This window comes from Pinus tabuliformis, chromosome 7, assembly GCF_031772625.1.
Source record: "Pinus tabuliformis cultivar Carrire ecotype Pingquan chromosome 7, CPIR1, whole genome shotgun sequence".
Classification (NCBI taxonomy): Eukaryota; Viridiplantae; Streptophyta; class Pinopsida; order Pinales; family Pinaceae; genus Pinus; species Pinus tabuliformis.
The window spans coordinates 1519431845-1519453483 of record NC_142293.1 but is presented as its reverse complement, the minus strand read 5'-3'; positions in this window follow the sequence as shown (position 1 = coordinate 1519453483).

Sequence of the window (21639 nt, the reverse complement as noted above, 5' to 3'; positions counted from 1 at the left end):
AAGGTGCATCTATTGATAAGTCATGATCTCTCCGGTGCATGATCAGATCTGTGGATCTGACTGTCTGTGACACATTGGAGGACTGTTAATTTGGCCCTAATCAGAGGTTCGCAGGCGATCCATGGCGTAAGTGTGGGGGTTCGCAGCTCAGGAGAAGACGCAGTGCGGGGGTACGCAGTGCAGCAGAAGGTGCAGTGCGGGGTACGCAGCGCAGAAGAAAGCACATTGTGGAGGTACACAGAGGCACAGAAGGACCAGTGTGGAGGTATGCTGTCAGACCAACAGTGAAGGTGCGGATCTCAGCTGAGGTATGCAGTTCAACAGAAGGAGTAAGTGCGGTGGTACGCAGATCAGCAGAAGGATCCAGTGCGGATCTGCGCAGTTCAGGCACAGAAAGGTTGCGGATATCCGCAGGTTTATATTAGTGAAGTTGCGGACCTGTCTTGAAACATTTGTTGGCTGTCTTTTATCTATTTCTGCAGAGTTCTGGGTTTAGATTTCTGGTATTACTTTTCTGTTTATAGCGTTCTGAGACGTCGGGTGATTCATTGGTTGATTAAGGAGATTGGGTGATTTTCATGTACTTGATCATTATTTTATCTTCTTGGATCCAGTCTGAAAATTAATGAAACATGGTCCTTAAAGAAGTAGAAGAGCAAAGGGGGTTGTAGCTCCCTTCCAGGAGAGACTGGAAAATGAGAGAGAGTTGTAGCTCTCTGCAGGTTGCAACCTGCGTACTGGTAAGGGACTCCACTAGTACAATATCCTTGTAAAAGAAGTTTCTAATTGAAAAAATATAGAGACATATTGCAGCAGGTGGTTTTCACCCACATTAGGTTTCCACCTTATATCTGGTGTTCTTTGGTGTGCTTATCTATTTTTCTTGTTCTTGTTCATTATTATATGGCACTGACATACAAATTAATGATCAATATTTGAAGAATAAATTACAGTATAAATCAGGAAGGCATATTGAAAAGAATTTGATAATACTGGTTCACCCCCCCCCCCGCCCTCTCAGTATTATTTCCAACAAAATCGAGATTATCCAATCATCTAGCTTGGAAAGTAATCCTTATTCATATTCTCAAACATTAAATGAGAACACATGATTATGTAAACGATTATAATACATTTTGATAGATGACCCAACTTCCCTAAAGAAGTGTGGTAGATGGGAAATAGAACTAATCAAAGCATAGGTGGACAACTCTGAAGAAATATTATTTGTGGATCACCATAGAGATAATGGGTAGCTAGTTGTTTTAAGGGTAGAGACATTTTATCCCAGGGTTTACCCACTTTCCTTGGGTAACATTACCCTCATATTTAAAATTCTCTGAACATTAAATGAAAGCACATGATTATATAAATCATTAGTATGCCCTTTGATAGATGACCCACCTTCGTTCAAGAGGCATTCTAGATGGAGATAGAAATAATCAAGCATAGTTTGATTTCTTTAAAGTAAAGTTATTTGTGGATCATCATGGGGATACTTTTTGGCTAGTAGAGTGAAAGGGAGAAAATGTTTCTCCTAGGGCCTACCCACTACTAGTTTGTAACATTAACTTCACAATTGAGAAAGGATGATATTAACCATCATAATCACTAGTAATTTTACGCAATTGTAATACAAAACCATTCTACCTCAATCTTGTAGGAAACATTATTAAATTACCATGCTAAACTTTTGAATGTGATCCCAAACATACTAGTTTCATTGCTTCAAATCTTATGATGGTTCTCACTAGTTCCTAAGACTTGATACATTTTCACATAAAAATAGAAGAGAAATAAATGTTGATTCTATATGAACGCACCTTGAATATTTCCAAAATAACTTGAAAGTAATCTATCTAAGCTCATAAAAAACATCATAATAATTCATAAATTTCTTGAAAGTCACCTAACATCTTATTAACTCAAACTTGAGGGCAAGTGACAATATGTCATAATTGTGTAAAAAAACAGTATTATTATTTAGGAATATCAAGCTCATTTTCAAATTTGGTGTTAACGAGATGGTTCATGAAAATAAGGAAACCATTATATTAAATGCATTTTGTGAAATTAAAGCTTAAAATATATCTAAAAGGATCAAGAAATTCCTCCCTAAAATTATAACTAGGGATAGTGAAACTATCTTGGTCAAGGGAAAAGTGTAAATATTTCCTTGAAAACTGTTTTTTGTAAAAGGCACTTATGTTATGTCATAGATTTTACTATCTTAATCATTTTGTTCTAAAACAAACAAAAAAATTGAGTCTTGACATTCTAGTAAACATGAGAGTATAAACAAGAAATCGTATAGGATAATATTTTCATGAGCTTGGTTTCTACTTTCCAAATTTACCCCATTCTTGTATCTAGTTATCAACCAATTAAGAAAATGGAAAATAAAGAGGTTATTGGCTTGCAGCTCATAGATTTCCTATAATGTAACTAGTTATTGCAAAACTAAGGTACAATTCAACATGAATTATGTAACAAGACAAAAGACAATAAGAATAATAAAATCCATATGAACAATGGCTCTTATTAATATTGAAAGATAATTCAAGACTAATGATAGTATCATGAACTCGTTGTTATGATAGATTCATTGGGACAAGTGACTCCCTCTATTCCTCCTCCTTTGTTTCCTTTTCTGTATGTGCCTTTATATGCAAGAATAATAGTTATCCATTTAGCTAAACATGTTAGTTGGGGTAAATGACATTTGAATAAATGAATAAGGACATTGTCCCCATAACATTAAGGCTCATATGTAGTTTCACCTTCCTCTTTGTAATTTACTACCCAAGCTAACCCTCCATGTTTCACTTTGTAACTACCAAATTTTAACTTTACCGAGTCAATATGTAACTTAATCGCTATCCGAGAAGAAAAGCCCATGACTAATTCCATGAATAAAAGAAAATATTCTTTGACATATAAAAATGAGAGATAGTAATATGTTTTCTTGCATTAGTGTAGACAACACCTCCAATTTTCCATCTTTGTCCCCAAGTCATTACTCCATGCCTAAACTTCGACATGCAACATTGTAAGTTGCAACTAGTAAGAAGAAAAATGCATATCTAGAGTAATATTACTTAAGAGTCAAGACATACTTTACAATTTTTTGTTGGGTTTAACCCTACACAATTAATTTCTACACGCATATTCTTTATAAAATTAGAAAAGTTGCAATGGCTTACACACACATTTAGCATAGAGATTCTTTCCTAGAAATCCAAACTTGGAAAACGAGAAAGATTATATTTACAATGTTACAATAAAATATGTATATTATGCATCATTGATAAGCCCTCAATCCTTTTAGTAATTGTATCTTTACAATGTTACAATAAAATATGTATATTATGCGCCATTGATAAACCATCAATCCTACCAAAAGAAAAAATATATCTACTAAAAATTACAAAAGGTAGATGTGAACAAACACACAAAAAGATTTTGGGGGGTCTATGCCCCCAGTATGACCCTCCATTTCTCATGAAACATACACATCACACATGCAACTAATCACACAAAGAATATAACACACACCTAACATTTTCAAAGTAATTTCCCTCTAATTTCCATTTCATTTCAAGTGTGGGGAACTAAATATTTTGATTTCATTATCACTAGGCTTATTACTATTATGTCAAAAGTTTTAATACTTTATTTTCCTTATCGATACTAAGGATGCTTTTTCCATGCTTTTTATTCATTTATTTTTCCATGTGTTCCTCCCATCATCCAATGTGCCTATGTGAAGGCACCATTGATTAGTGGAATATGTCATGGCTATTAAAGTCAAGATGGGTGGTCACACACACCTATAAAGAATGTATGGAAGCACCTAACTCTTATACATTGTAATCAAATTCAAAAGGGTATGGATTCAATGCATCTAGTCATTTGTAAGTTCCTTATATTAGTTCTTTTCTTAGGGAAATTACCAATACAAACTTTTGTTTTATCCATTGCTCAAATCCCACCTTCAAAGTTAGTTTGAGAAAATTCTAATTAGCATAAAAATATTAATAAACATGAAAATTAAATTCAAACATCTCTAATCGCTTTTTGTTTGTCATGTTCATAAAAACCTACAACAAGATGCACCAAAATACAAATCCCTTATTAATATGTAAACATGTGTAACCACATATGTAGTTATTGGAAAACAAGTACTTAAATCCAACATGAATCTTGTTTAAATCCACATAAGTTAGGTACACTAGGCTACAACAATAGCTTTAATAAGGATGCCATCCACAAATGTGGAGAAGCACTCCTTGAGTTTCCCAAATGGTTTTACTTGGAAAAGGGAAAAAAAAAGTGTTGTTGGAACTAGAAGTTGATGCCAAAAAAGAGGGGACAAATGAAATTGTTTGATAATCTAATTGATCAAAACACACAATTACTTTGTTGAGTTTTTTGAAACATCTCATTCAAGCAACCTACTTATTGCTTCTTATAGACTAATTGGCACCTTACCATTTTGTTTTACACTTTAATTCTCTATAAGCCTCTTAATGATAGTTTGATTGTCATGTTCCAAGGAAGAATTTGTACTAACAAAATAATTTGAGAACTACATTGTGGCTACACATTTTTTCATCAAATTGGAAGTAATGGTTACCACTAACATTTCTAAAGTAGCCTAATTACCATGACAATGCATTACCCCAAGAAAATAGAAATGTAACCATGTAAGAAGGCTAATGTCATTGAATTCTACTCTAATAAATATTTTTCTCTAGACATTTGCAATTTTAGGTGAAGGGTCTTCCAACTAATAAGATATCTCTATATTTGCATATTTCACAATTTTAAAATTCTCATCCAAAAAAAAGATGATTGTGTCAACCTTTAAAAGTGAAAGCCACACTAAACTACAAACTAAAATATGAGATAAAAAAAGACCCAGGAAAAGCACAAGGAGTTAACTTAGTGGTATGACCAACATATTCACACTACCAATAACAAAATATATATATTCACGAACAACAATAATGCGCTAAGAAAGTTAAAATAATCCACATAATCCAATAAATAATATAAATAGATCTTTCTAATTTCTAGGCCAACATTAACTCTAATTCTTACTGTGTGATCTCCATTATTATTTTAAATACGAATGAAATTAATTTAATCTTTAATTTGAATATCAAATCACTCTTCATATTTTACTAATACACCGACCACAACTAACCGGTCTAACAAGAATTCCACTTATAACCTCTAAAAAATGTGGCTTCTCCGTTATCCATAAATGGGTTTCATTTCATTTGAATATGAAACCACTGTTCATATTTCACTAATAAACGACCACAACTAACCGGTCTAACAGGTCTGAGTTACAGTTCCACTTTTAACCTCTCAAAATTTTGGCTTCTCCGTACTGGTCCATAAACGCATTCCGCCCAATTCAGATGATTATTGTCTAAATTTGAAAAAGTAACGGTAAATCAGCGTTAATAGAGATATGATAAAACACAGGGATTAAAAGAAACTTGAAAACAAAAAGGCATGAATCGAAATTAAAAGAAAAGAAAAGCATGGGAGCTTTTTCTTTCTGTTTAAACTTAAAAGCAAAAAACATGAATCGAAATTAAAAGAAGAGAAAAGCATGCGAGCTTTTCTCTCTGCTTTTTTAGGACGGTTGGGTAGACAAATTTTAAAACTCTCCTACGTGGTTCAATAAAGAGGCAATATATCCGTTGAAATAAACCGTTGTTTAATAAAGGAAGCAATATATTCGTAGAATTAAGCGCTATATATATGTATGGAAGGTTGCAGAACTTCCAGTTTACTTCTCCATGGACCTCTGTGTTTGTGTGTGGTCTGTGTGGTTGGGTGTCTCAGTTTATGTGGGATCTGGGATAGAGTCTAACTCTATGTCTATGCGTATGCTTGAATTTCAGTCTGGTGTCGGTCATATGAGTGAGTCTGTGCCTATGCCATGTCGGTCGTATGAATGAGTTTGTGCCTATGCAAGTCGTTGGTATGTATGTGACAGGGGAAGAGGCAATCAGATCATCCAATGCTGGGGCAAACAACTTTCCAACTTCAAAGGAAAGGTTGTCGAGTACCCTAATGGCTTCTTTTAATTTCATGTACATATTATGTTAATTCATTAGCACCACGCTTTTCTCTATCATTTGCACTTTTCTTTTCTCTATCTTCAGAGAAGTCGTAGTTTCTTTCTAATTCTTTTCAGCCATTACAATGTATGTCTGTGTATATCAAAACTTTCCTGCATGGTATTCCTTTATTTCCTTGAAAATTATTGAAATATTTTTTGTTTTATTGTTGTGATGAAAGGGACATCCAATTAAAGAGCATGCTATGTTTTACTCAAATGCTCCTCCTCAATGACTAGCAGGGCTTCAAATACAGGTACATTTCCTCTAATCTCTTCTTTTAAAGCAAACCCTATTCCTATCATTCTGTTAATTTCTTCAACCCTGTAATGATTGAAATGAAGACTTCTTATGACTTTTCTTTCAATTTTCTTTCAATTTTAGGAGAGTATTTTTTATTGCTTATTGTTCAAATTATCCCATCCATCAATTCTTTGCTTAGTTTCTCCATTCATTGTTGTAGTTCCTTAAATCATTGTAGTTTCCCATTACTTGTCGTAGTTTCAGCAGCATGTTCCTACTGTGGTGTAGTTTCCGTGGAATTTCTAGTTTTATTTAAATTAGCTTCTCCGCGATGCAGTTTGGTGCGAGTTATAAAAATTAATTAATCCTCATTTTTAGAATGATGCGGTTTTATATTAAATGGTTTTATAAAAATAAATAAATTGAATACCATTTTCTTAAAATTAACCCTAATTTGTAACATTTGGGTTCTTATCAAATGGTTTTATTAAAATGACTTTGAGTTTCTTTTCTCTTAAAATTAACCCTAATTTCTGGAACAATATAGTTTTATATTAAATGGCTTTTATCAAAAAGACTTTGAGTTACCTTTTTCTTATATTTATTCATGAATAATGTAGTTTTCTAGACTAATGTGATTTTATATTAAATAGTTTTATGAAAAGATTTTGAGTTGGGCTTTTACATCTTCTAAATAAATTGTTCATTAATATTTTATTAGATTTGTTTATATATCTATATATAATTTATCTATTTTAAATAATTTTTTATTAATATTATATATTTTAATTTAATTTTTAATAATTTTGAAATTTTAAATCATTAATTTTACATAAGAATCATAAATTTACACAAATTTTTCACATCTTACCTAAAATGAAATTTACTGTTACTTAGTTGTTATAAAGATAATTAATATGTTATTATATATTCCTAACATAAGAAAATGTATAATATAACTCTTTTTCCTGCTATTTTTTTTTCAATTTTAAAAAAGTATTTATTGTAAATTATCAATTCAGTTGCACTTGAGTGCATGGTCAGGCAGCCCCGGGATGACGGTTTTCTCGGGTCCATAATATGGAAAATTGATTGTGATGTGATCGTTGTACATAATGTATATTGAATATTGAACCTAATACAGCTTTGTAAAGGGACCTCGCCCTCCCATTTTAAAGGTTATCAATTCAGTCCATCATTATTGTTCGAATTACCCAATCCATGAATTCATTCCTACAATTCGTGCCCATCCAATCATTATGAAATCATTGTAGTTTCGTTTGCATGTACATTTATACCTTTCAATGTGTTTAGACTTTGGTTTCTCAACTGCGTAACTATGTGTACTGTGAGTTATAAAAATTAGATAATGTAACCTGTAGCTTTCAAAATCGGTTTTTCATGGATTTCTTTCTCTAATTTCTGAAAAGATGCGGTAAGATTCGAACGATGTGGTTTTATCAAAAGGACTCTGAATTCGGCTTTTATTTGTGGAAATAGGTTGTTTACTAATATCTTGTAAATTTGTATGCTATGTTTTGTTTTTATTATATATAAAACTTATGTTAAATATTTTTTAGGTTAATCTTCTATTAATATTATATATTTTAATAATTTTTTTATTAATATTATTTAGTTTAATTTAATTTTTTAAATAATTTTAAAATTTAGATAATTAATGTTATTAAATTTTATATTTTATTTTATTAATAATTTATTTCTTTTAAATAATTTTAAATTTTAGATAATTAATGCTATTAAATTTTAAATTATATTTTATTAATGATGTAACATCATGTATTTGTTTAAAAGGTGATGAAAACTTTGTTTGAATTTATCTAATATAAAGTGATATTATTTTTATATTTAAATTTACATGATAAAATTAAATTGTAATGTGGATAATTTTTACGAGTGATTTTGAATGTCTTATTAAATGTGTTAACTACATCTATATATAAATTTTATAAATTTAGATAGAATTTAATCAAACAAAAATGTATAATGAAAATTTGTTTGAACTCTATAATCTAAAATGACATTGTTTTTATACTTAAATTTATATTATAAAATAAAATTGTAATGCATATGTTTTCTAGGAGCTTTTTTGAATGCATGTTTGCGTAATTGTCTCAACTACAATATGTATAATATAAACTCTTATAAATTTAATAGGGTAGAGTAGGTTAGGCTAACTTAGGATAGAATAACACACTAGGCTAATCTCGATTAGGCTAGAGTAAGTTAGTAGGCTAGAGTAGGCTATGCTAGGATAGGCTAGGCTAGAGTAGGGTAGACTAGGTATCCTAGGCTAGAGTAGGCTAGGCTAGGCTATGCTAAGCTAGGCTAAATTAGGTTAGGCTCGAGTACCCTAGCCTAGGATAGAGTAGGCTAGGCTAGAGTAGGCTCGGTTATGCTAGGCTTGGCTAGGCTAGGCTAGGCTAAAGTAAGCTAGAGTAGGCTAGGCTACGCTATAGTAGGGTAAAGTAGGCTAAGCTAAGTTAGGGTAGAGTAGGCTCACCTAGGCTAAGCTAGGCTAGAGTAGGATAGAGTAGGCTAGGCTAGGCTAGGCCAAGCTAGAGTAGGTTAGTCTAGGCTAGGCTAGAGTAGGCTAGGCAAGGATAGGCTAGAGTAGGCTAGGATAGGTTAGGTTCAGCTAGGCTAGGCTAGAGTAGGCTAGGTTAGGTTAAGCTAGGCTAAGCTAGACTAGGGTAGGATAGAGTAGGCTACGCTATGCTAGAGCAGGCTAGGTTAGGTTAGGTTGGATTAAAGTAGACTAGGCTAGGCTAGGCTAGAGTAAGCTAGGCTAGGCTAGAGTAAGTTAGGCTAGGCTAGAGTAGGCTAAGCTAAGTTGGGGTGGAGTAGTCTAGGTTAGGTTAGGCTAGGCTAGGATAGAGTAGGCTAAGCTAGAGTAGGCTAGGCTAGAGTAGGCTAGGTTAGGGTAGGCCAGGATAGCGTATACTAGGCTAGGTTAGGCTAAAGTAGGCTAGAGTAGGCTAGGCTAGGGTAGAGTAGCGTAATGTTAGGCTAAGCTAAGTTAGGGTAGAGTAGGCTCGACTAGGCTAGAGTAGACTAGGCTGGGCTATGCGAGATTATCCTAGGTTAGGCTAGGCTAGGCCAAACGAGATTAGCCTAGGTTAGGCTAGGCTAGGCTAGGTGAGATTAGCCTAGGATAGCGTATACTAGGCTATGTTAGGCTCGAGTAGGCTAGGTGAGACTAGAGTAGGGTAGAGTAGACTAACCTAAGTTAGGGTAGAGTAGGCTAGTCTAGGCTAGTGTAGGCTAGGCTAGGCTACAGTAGGGTAGAGTAGGCTAAGCTAAGTTAGGATAGAGTAGGCTAGGCTAGGCTAGAGTAGGCTAGGTTAGAGTAGGCTAGGCTAGAGTAGGCTAGGTTAGGCTAGGCTAGGCTAGGGTATACCATTCTAGGTTAGGCTAAAGTAGGCGAAAGTGGGTTAGGCTAGGCTAGAGTAGGGTAGAGTAGGCCAAGCTAAGATACTGTAGAGTAGGCTAGGCTAGGCTAGGCAAGGCGAGAGTAGGCTAAGTTAGGCTAGGCTAGAGTAGGCTAGTTTAGGTTAGGTGAGAGTAAGCTAGGATCGAGTAGGCTAGGCTAAACTACGTCACACTAGGATAGGTTAAGCTAGGCTAAACTAGGCTAGGCTAGAGTAGGCTATGTTAGGTAGGATAGAGTAAGCTAGGCTAGAGTAGGCCAGGTTAGTCTAGGGTAGGCTAGGCTAGAGTACACTAGGCTAGGCTAGGCTAGGATAAAGTAGGCTAGGGTAGGCTAGTGTAGTCTAGGATAGGCTAGGATAAAGTAGGCTAAGTAGGCCAGGCTAGTACAGGATAAAGTAGGCTAGGGTAGGCTAGTGTAGACTAGGGTAGGCTAGTGTAGACTAGGGTAGGCTAGGGTAGGCTAGTGCAGACTAGGTTAGGCTAGGATAAAGTAGGCTAGAGTAGGCTAGGCTAAAGTAGGCTAGAGTAGCATAGAGTAGGCTAAGTTAAGTTAGGGTAGAGTAGGCTAGGCTAGGCTAGGATAGAGTAGGCTATGCTAGGCTAGGGTAGGATAGAGTAGGCTAGGTTAGGCTAGGCTAGAGTAGCCTAGGTTAGGCTTGGTTAGGCTAGGGTATACTCGGCTAGGCTAGGAGATGGTAAGGTAGAGTAGGCTAGGCTAGGCTAGAGTAGGGTAGGTTAGGCTAGGCTAGAGTAGGATAGGTTAGCCTAGGTTAGGCTAGGGTATACTAGGCTAGGCTAAGATAGAGTAGGGTAGAGTAGGCTAGGCTAGGCTAGGCTAGAATAGGCTACGGTAGGCTAGGATAGAGTAGGCTAGGCTAGAGTAGGTTAAGCTAGGAGAGGCTACGCTAGGGTAGGGTATAATGGGCTAGGATGGGCTAGGCTAGGGTAGGGTATAATGGGCTAGGCTAGGCTAGAGTAAACTAGGCTAGGATAGAGTAAGGTAGAGTAGCTAAGCTATGTTAGGGTAGAGTAGGCTAGGCGAGTCTAGAGTAGGGTAGGGTAGGGTAGGCTAGAGTATGCTAGGCTAGGTGAGGCTAGAGTAGGGTAGGCTAGGGTATGCTAGAGTAGGCTAGGCAAGGCTAGGCTAGGATAGAGTAGGCTAGACTAGTGTATCATAGGCTAAGCTAGGCTACGTTAGGGTATAATAGGCTAGGCTAAATTAGGCTAGGCTAAGCTAGAGTAGACTAAGCTAGGCTAGAGTAGACTAGGCTAGGCTAGAGTAGTCTAGACTAGGCTAGTCTAATGTAGGGTAGAGTAGGCTAAGAGTAAGCTAGGCTAGGTTAGGCTAGAGTAGGCTAGGGTAGGGTATAGTACGCTAGGCTATGATAGGATAGGCGAGAGTAGGCTAGCCTACATTATAGTAGGCTAGGCTAGGCTAGGCTATTCCATGCTAGGAATAGTTGGAGTAGGCTAGACTAGGCTAGAGAAGGGTACATTAGGCGAGGCCAAACTAGGCTAAGCTAGGCTAGGTGAGGTCAGAGTAGGGTAGGCTAGGTTATGGTAGGCTAGGTTATAGTAGGATAGGTAAAGATAGGCTAGAATAAGCTAGGCTAGGCTAAGGCAGAGTAGGGTAAACTAGGCTAGACTAGGCTAGGTTAGAGTAGTGTAGGTTAGAGTAGGCTAGGCTAGGCTACAGTAGGCTAGGCTAGGATACAATAGGAAAGGTTAGGGTAGGGTAGGCTAGTCTAGGATATATTAGTCTATAGTAGGCTAGGTTATGCTAGAGTAGGCTAAGTTACGCTAGAGTAGGCTAGGTTAAGCTAGAGTAGGCTAAGTTACGCTAGAGTAGACTAAGTTACGCTAGAGTAGGCTAGGCTACATTAGAGTAGGCTACATTATGTTAGAGTAGGCTATGTTAGGCTAGTCTAAGTTAGGCTAGTCCAGGTTAGGCTAGGCTAGGTTAGGTTAGGTTAGGCTAGGCTAAAGTATGCTAAGCAAGGCTAAAGTAGGCTAGGCTAGGCTAGAGTAGACTAGGCTAGGCTAGAGTAGACTAGGCTATGTTAGGCTAAGCTAAAGTAGGCTAGAGATGGCTAGCCTAGTCTAGTGTAGGGTAGAGTAGGCTAAGACTAAGCTAGGCTAGGTTAGTCTAGAGTAGACTAGGGTAGGGTAGAGTAGGCTAGGATAGGCTATGATAGGCTAGGCGAGAGTAGGCTAGCCTACATTATAGTAGGTTAATGTACATTATAATAGGCTAGGCTAGGATAGGCTAGCCCATGCTAAGAATGGTTGTAGTAGACTAGACTATGCTAGAGAAGGGTGCACTAGGCGAGGCCAAGCTAGGCTCAGCTAGGCTAGGTGAGGTGAGAGTAAGCTAGGCTAGGTTAGAATAGGACAGGTAAGGCTAGACTAGAGTAGGCTAGGCTAGGCTACATTAGGCTAGGCTAGGACACAATAGAATAGGTTAGGCTAGGCTAGGCTAGCCTAGGATATAGTAGGCTAGATTAGGCTAGGTTAGAGTACTATACTATGCGAGAGTAGGCTAGTAGGCTAGAGTAGAGTAGGCTAGGCTAGAGTAAGCTAGACTAAGATAGATTATGCTAGGTAAGAGTATGCTAATATAGGCTAGGATAGGTTAGGCTAGAGTAGGTTAAGGTAGGCTAGGCTAGGATAGAATGAGGTAGGCTAGAATAAGATAGGCTAGGTTAGGCTAGGCTAGGTTGGACTATGCTAGAGTATGCTAGGCTAGGCTAGAGTAAGATAGAGTTGGCTAGGATAGTCTAGGCTAGGTAGGCTAAAGTAAGATAAATTTGGCCATGATAGTTTAGGATAGGCTAAAGTAGGTTAGAGTAGGCTAGGCTAGGCTAGGCTAGGCTATGCCAGAGTAGGCTAAGCTACATGAGAGTAGGCTAAGCTACATCGTAGTAGGTTAGGCTAGAGTAGAATAGGCTAGGCTAGGGTAGGCTAGGGTAGAGTAGTTTAGGCTATGGTAGGCTAGGCTAGGTTGGTGTATACTAGACTAGGTTAGAGTAGGCTAGGCTAGGCTATAATAGGCTAGGCTATAATATGCTATGTTAGGGTAGGGTACGGTAGGCTAGGCTAGGCTAGGATAGGCTAGGCTAGGCAAGATAAAGCTACACTAGAATAGGCTAGGCTACGTTAGGGTAGAGTAGGCCAGACTAGGTTAGGTTAAAGTAGGCTAAGCTAGCCTATTGTATGCTAGGCTAGGCTAGAGTAGGCTAGGATATGTTAGGATAGGCTACGTTTGAGTAGGCTAGGCTATGCTAGGATAGGCTAAGTTGGAGTAGGCTAGACTTGGTTATAGAAGGCTAGGATAGGATAGGGTAGGCTAGGCAAGCATAGGCCATCAGAGACATTTGAGAACTACTCAGAGGGGGGAGTGAATCAATACTATGACTTATTCACAATTTTTTCCATTTATTTACTTTAATTGAATCACACACATTAATTAGAAACAACTCATTAAACTTTGGATATTTACCCATAAATCATAAGAAGCAAGTAAACCATATGAGAAACATAACCATGAACAGAAAGACAAGAAAGTATCAACACATGAGACACAAGTATTTTCAGTGGAAAACCTTTCACGGGGGAAAATCCCACCCTCGCTATTGTTGCACTACTCTAAATATTCTATTAAGAAAATTGATGTCTTTTACATAAATGAGTGACTCCCATAAATTTGGAGACCACACCTCACTACAATTGGCTAACTTTGATCAACGAGGAGATTGGATTCTACTAATCAACTTGGAACACTATGTTCTCACACGGATCTATGGACTATCATCTAATGAACTCTGCCATGATAAACGAACCTCGCCCAACTCTGATTGGAATATCCCACTCTGATTCGATATAGAAATTGTTCCTTTTGCTGACACTTCGAATACCTACTCCACTCTCATGAAACCTTTGAGTACTACTGAGAGGGGGTGAATCAATACTGTGACTTATTCACAAATTTTTCCATTTATTTACTTTAACTGAATCACACACACTAATTAGCAGCAACTCATTAAAGTTTGCGATCTATGAACAAATCATAAGAAGCAAATAAACCATATGAGCAACATAACCATGAAAATAAAGATAAGAAAGTATCAACACATGCGACACAGGTATTTTTGGTGGAAAACCCTTCACTGAGAAAAAAATCCACCCTCGTTATTGTTGCACTGCTCTCAATCTTCTATTAAAAGAAATGATGTCTTTTACATAGATGAGTGACTCCCATTAGTCTCGAGACTCGACTTCACTATAATCAGTTGATTCCGAGCAACCAAGGGACTCGATTCTACTGATCATCTCAGAACACTATGTTCTCACATGAATCTATGAACTACTATCTACTGAAGTCCGCCATGATCAATGACACTTGCCCTAGTCTGATTGGACTATACAACTCTGATTGGATGGAAAAATTGTTCCTTTCGCTGAAGCATCGAAATAATTGTTCCATTCTCATGAATTCACTACTCTAATCTATGAAAAACTTGTTTATTTTATTTTCATACTAGATCCTAGACTCTTTGGTCAACTTAGATTCATCTTTGCATTCATACTCTCAGCAGAAAGACCCTATGTGAATTAACATGAAAAACACCACCAAAGAGGATGATCTCTAAATAATAAAATAGTGGCTCCAATACAACCATCAAATCACTAACGTTGTGATCAACCAACAACATAAAATCTTCTCTATATCCTCCACACAAACTCTTCTCTACAAATTTTTATCTTTGTTACATAAATATACTTAGTTCTTCATTAGCTTTAGATCTGCTCACTCCATCAAAACTTTGTCACTGTGTTGGTTTCTCCATGCATCAACACTAGTCTCTAACCTCTGTCATTTCTTCTGTATATGCACATACATTAGTAACTCAGCCTCTGTGTTCACATTTGTTGTGGGAGCTCAACCTCCTCTGTCTGCACTCACATTTTCTCGCCCTGCACTCAACCATCTAACCTTTGAATGATGGCTTTAATCCTCTACTTAAGAAAATTTCTCCACCATCTCCACTACTCATATCATCAATGTATTCACACTCTAAACACTTATCTAAGTTTTATTTTAAGTCAATAGGGGATTCCAACTCATACCGTGGGAAATTACCGTTGTTTCGACCCCTCACAAACATCTTATGCGTGAGGAATGTAGGAAAATAGTCTCGACAACAGAAAGCTCCTTCTACCTTTGGGAACAATGCTCATATTAGGACTAAAAACTTTCTAATGAAGGACACATGAGTTATAATGCCCCCAATTTGCTTCTACATTATGTTACCCACGTTTGTCCCCCAAAATGTAGTCAACACTACACCAAAACTTCCAGAATCATTCTCTGAGTACCTGAAATCACCTCCTAATCCAGCAGAATGAATAAACCATTTGATCATGGTCATATGAAGGCTCTAAGTCATCATGTCAATGCCTCCAACTCTATATAACTAATCAAAATGTTAGGGTCTCCAACAAGTCGACACCATGCTAATAACTCACCTCTAACAGCTGCAACATCTCTATACAAACGTGTAATACATTTCCATCATCATCATAAGGGAAAACCATCACTGCAATAACTGATATCCATGAGCAAAAGCATGAAATAATGGATGAATCACATGCCAATAAAAGACAACTCTTCCATGAATACCATACTCCCAACAGGCTACATCATTAAGAGGATAAAATAGCCAATGTCAACACAACTAGCTACAACCATACAACATATGCATGACTTAACACCTAGAATACATGCTACAAGGTTGATATCAATGTCAACACACACCAGCGACAACTACACCAACCATAATTCCAACAATCTCCCCCTTTGGCATTGATGGAAACAATGCAACCTCCAAATCAAACTCCTCTTATATCACTTCCCTTTTGACACCAATGGAAAAGGGTAAACTCCATATGATGAGGTCAGAAGAAAATAGGTACAAGTATTGAATCATGTGACCTCCACATGGCTGAAAAATAATGTACATTAACCAACATCTATATCTCTCATACTAGTAGCAAAAATCAAGGTATATAACCAATCTACATTCAGAGCAGCATGCCACCAACAACCTCTAACATCACACATCAATATGCCAACATATGGAAATCATAAGAAACATCAATCATATAAGGCCCCAACCTAACTCTCTATAGAAGAAAACCAAATCACATAGCATCAATGAGAAGCATCACATAATATGAAACAATATGCAACAACATACACATGAGGCACCACACACAACTTCACCACAACTACATAGAACCAACACAAGTATATCAACCATCTCTAAATGCTCAACAACCTCTAAGCTCATAGCATGAGGCCAAGAATCCCAATAGTCAAATCATAGCTTGAGGCACAATATGAACACCTCCAAACGGATCATAATGCCAGAAATTTATGGTTGAAGCAATAGGAACATAAAATTCCCCCCTTGAACATGTGCCATCTCCTAAATCAACTCCAACTTGTAATGCACCGCTTTGGCTGTAAACAATGCTTTGTTTTCACACATAGAAGCACCATATGGACCAAGTCTCCACATGACCATGACTAATGACATATAAGATTGTACATACATGGTTGTAACAACGACATAAGACCTCATACATGACCTCATGACTCATGAATAGATAACCAATGATAAATACAATACAAGTACATAGCATCATGAGCATTTAACATGGATTTACCAATGAAATGCATAGTTTCTATCATAATATGCTATGGACCAATGACTAAAATACATGGTTGTTACATCAACATTAGCCCATACATGTGGTTGTAAGATCAATCCATGGAACTCCTCCATGACATGCCTAATACCATGATGACTCAACATACTATTGACATGAATCTCAACCAATACATAAATATGAAACAATAAGAGGTAAATGGTTGCAACAAGCTACATATAACAACCTGCATATTGCGGGTCTAAGTCTGAAGTCTCATATACATGTCATTTCCACATGTCCTCATGCTAGGGTAGTTGAGGATGATCAAAAATGGTTGTAACAAGGCTGATATACATATATTTTGCAATCATAAAATAAATACATCATTTGCAAAGAAAATATGAGTGAAAATGAATAACAGTATGAAGAACAAGCCTTGATACCCCAGAATTAACAATTAAGGTATATCCAAAACCTCGACAAAAACATCAGAAATAGAGTAATGCTCCCCATGTTCTTTTATCATGTGTTAGAATGCTCTGTGTCAAGCCATGGGTAGCATTAGTAATGCTTTGTGGCTCACTTCTATCCTATGTTAGTCCCTCATAAGCCTCTTTCTTGATGGATGTTTCCAATTCTATTTCAGGTACTTATCTAACTAATATTACTCCCCCTGAGATCATACCTCATGGGTACAGTATCATACTGATATGAAAATGGATGGTTGAACTAGATCAAAAATCATGCTTCTAGTACTCCTAAAGATGTCATACTCTACCATACTATCCCCCTGAGACTATGTTAGTCTCATAATCATATATATTTCTCTACAAGTATGTATGAAATAATCATCGACTACACGAATGGTTTCTCTTCAATAATTGAAGAGTTGTTGCTCCTTCTTTCTCCATATGGTCTTTGGTTTCTTCTTTTCTTCCACCACTAGTTTTCTACTAGGAGCTCTTAGTGTTTTTTTTGTTCTTTCAAGTTTTTCCTTGAGTAATGGTGAAACAAATAGTCTCTTGCCATATGACCAATGTTATTAAATGTGTATCATTTAACATGGCCAAGATACGAAGCAATAGGATTAATTATCCTATTGTTCATGCCAGATCTATACTTGCATGCAATGTTCTTCTCCTCCATCGGTTAGATCTGTAATCAGATGCCTTATGGCCAAAAAAGTTACATGGAAAAAAATAACGATAAAAATCACAATTATACCTCATAACCAATCTTCTTGGTTGTTGATATTGTTGCAGGTTTCGTTGATTTTATATAGACATTCTGCTCCCGTGGTTAGCTATAGCATGCCTAAATTTGTGAGAGTTGTAACACTACCTTATGCATGAAAGGAACAAAAGGAATTTGGTTCCTTTGAAATTTTACAAAGCTGCCATGATCCTCTCTCAAAGCAAGGGATATTCTAAATGTAGGTGATTCTTGAGGTTTTCTTTTCAATTATTATTGATTTTGTTTCTTGATCTGTTGTTGGTTCTATTTATTGTTTCCTTGGTTCATAATTTTGCTGATTGATCTATTGTTGGTACTACTTCTTCACTATTTGAAGAGTTGTTGCTCCTTTCTCCATATGATCTTTGGTTGCTTCTTCTCTTCCACCACTAGTTTTCTACTAGGAGCTCTATGTTTTTTTTGTCCTCTCAGGTTTTTCTTTGAGTAATGGGGCAGAAAATAATCTCTTTCCATATGACCATAGTTCTGACATGTGTAGCACTCAACTCTATACCTTGCATACAATGTTCTTCTCCTCCATCGGTTTGATCCGCAATCAGATGTGTTATGGCCAGACAGGTTACATGAATAATAATAACCATAAAGATCATGATTATACTTGATGGGCAATCTTCTTGGTTGTTGATATTGTTGTAGGCTCGGTTGATTTGATCTAAATGTTCTTCTCCTGTAGTTACTTGCAACATGCCAATATTTTTACAGTTGTAACGTTCTACCTGATGCACGAAAGGAACAAAAGGAATTTGGTTCCTTTGAAATTTTACAAAACTACCACGATCCTCTCTTGGAGCAAAGGATATTCTAAATATAGGTGCTCCTTGAGGTTTTATTTTCAATTGTTGTTGGTTTTGATGCTTGGTCTATTGCTAGTTTTGATTCTTGTTTCCTTGGTTTGTACTTTTACTATTGGTATTATTTCCTACACATTCTTTTTGTTAAACTTTTGAGTTTTTACTTGCATGCAAACTAGACTCACCCTTTTTAAATCTAAGACCAAATTTATCCAATGGTTCTCTTTGGATCTCAAGCAAACTATCCAATGCCATAGTGGCCTTCTCCATCCTCCGCTCCTTTCTTAAGGATATCCCTTTATATTCTAATCTCTCACATTCATTTTGCTTTTCTTATTATTTCTTCGTCACACCTTCCTCAATTTTTTTATTATTATGAGAATTTAATCTTTAAGCTAACAATCTCTTCCTTGAGATTTCCCACCTTATCATCACAGATTTGCAATATTTTCTATTGATCCTTGCATGCAATTGTTAGTCTATAAATCTCAGCTCTAAGACCCTTAATATCATTCTTACCTTCACTAGGAATTTTTGCATGATCAAAATATTATTCATCAAAATTATAAATTAACAGAAAATAATTACTATTTATACCTTTGGATTTAGGATTTTTTTGTTTCTTCTCATCATCAGTTGAATCATGTGCACTAGAAGAATGAGACACTTGTGGTTGAGATTCTTGATTTTGTAGGCCCTTCTTCTTCTTCTTTTTATTATTCTCCTTCTTGCTCTTTTTCTCATTTTCCTTATTGTTGCTGGTACCATTTCCAAATATGGATTCTAGATTGTCCCACATTTATTTAGCGTATTTCAAACCTACTAGCCTCTCCATATCATCATCATGAAGATTCGTGTAGATTATGCATCAAACTTTATGTACAATTGGATCATTTCCATAACCTTCACATACTAATCTCCAAATACTAGATCCACTAGACAATAATTGAGATTTAATATTATTTCTCCATACCTTGTAATTTGTAGCAATGAGGACAACAATTCCTTTTGAATCCATTCTAGAAAAAAAAAAATCAGAATTTCTCGCAACAAATCCTACATCTAGTCTCCAACAATCAAGTTGCAACCAAGAGCCCTGCTCTAATACCGATTGTTGGAAACCATTGAGTACTACTGGGAGGGGAGGTGAATCAGTAGTGTGACTTATTCACAATTTTTTTCTTTTATTTACCTTAATGGAATCACACACACTAATCAATAGTAACTCGTTAAAAATTTGCATATCTATTCATAAATCATAACCAACAAGTAAACCATATCAGCAACATAACCATGAACAAAAACACAAGAAAATATCACCACATGAGACACAAGTATTTTTGGTTGAAAAACCTTCACCAAGAAAAAAAACACCGTCGTTGTTGTTGTGTTTCTATGAATCTTCTATTAATAAAAATCATCTATTTTACATAGATGACAAACTCCCATTAGTCAGGAGACTCGACCTCAATACAATCAACTCACTTTGATAAGCCAGGAGACTCGATTCTACTTATCATATTGGAAGACTATGTTGTCAAACAGATCTACAAACTACCATCTGTTAAATGCCACCACGATCAACAATCCTTTCCCAACCCCGATTGGACTATCCAAGTCTGATTGGATGGAGAATGTGTTTTTTTCATTGAAGATTTGAAATTCATTCTCCATGCTCATGAATTCATTTATCCTGTGCTCTATGCATACCTCATTTCATCTATTTTCATACTAGATCTGAGAGTTTCTGCTCAACTTTGATTCAACTTTGCATTCATACTCTTAGCAAAAACACCCTATGCAAATCAACATAAAAAAATACCACCAAACAAGATGCTCTCTATAAAAGAAAATAATGGTTCCAATACAACCATCAAATCACTAATGCCATGATCAACCAACAACATAAATTATTATCCATATCCACCACACAAACTCGACTCTGCAAACTAATATCTATGTTATAGCAATCTACTCACTTCTGCAACAGCTTTAGATATGCTCACTATACCTAAATTTTGTCACTGTGTTGGCTTCTCCATGCATCAAAACTAGTATTTGGCCTCCTCCACTTATTATATATATGCACATGCATTAGCAACCCAACTTTTGTGTGCACATGTGCTATGGGAGTTCTACCTCCTGTGTCTTCTCTCACATCTTCTCGCCTTAGACTCAACCATCTAACTTCTTAATGATGGATCTGTTAGTGTTAGTCTTTTTACTCTGTCACCTGGATCAAATGTGCTTTCATTAAGCTTGTCATGACTATCAAAATCAAATATTTCATGTCACTAAATTTACATAGTAAAATTTGTTCACTCTAGAAATGAGTTCAATATTTTGAAAATCCACTCATGCTGATGACCTGTCACATTTCTATGAAGGTGTCATAGTAAAAGAAAGTCAGTCATCATTATCATTTCATTCAGTTTCAAGTCATCCATTAAGTCGTTAGGGTTTCCAAGGTCCATCAATCATGAATAAATCGAGCAGTGAATAGAGCATGACAAGAAGCTCTTTGACATTGATTTTTTGATTTATCACAAACTCATCATGCGTTCAGTTTGAAAACCTCTAAAAGAAGAAGCTCTAGTGCTCACGAAAGTGAAAGCATAGCTCAAGTTTCAGCCTTAAAGGTGACTCTATTTTCAAAAATGAAAAAAATTAGTTTGTCAAAGGGTTTCTATCATCATGGAAGCATAATCTTCCCCAAAGAGGAAGTGACATCACAAGGGATGGAATATCCTCGGGTATGAGCCATCAAATTATAGAGAAATCAAGTCATCTCCCTTTATCAAACAATGCTTTGAAGATGTGAATTTCTTGGATTTCTGCAAAAGGGTGAGTGAAGTAGGATTCAATGAGCAATTGATAGATTCAGTGGAAAATGAGTTGAAAGGTGAGCATGTTGTTATTGCTGGTGTTGAACTCACTTTTTTAATGGCCTCCATTTCACTTGCTACAGGGTTACCAGAAAATGGTGAATATTGGTTCAAGGGGATGAACCTAGATCTTGAGTATTATAGACCCTTCTTGAACACACC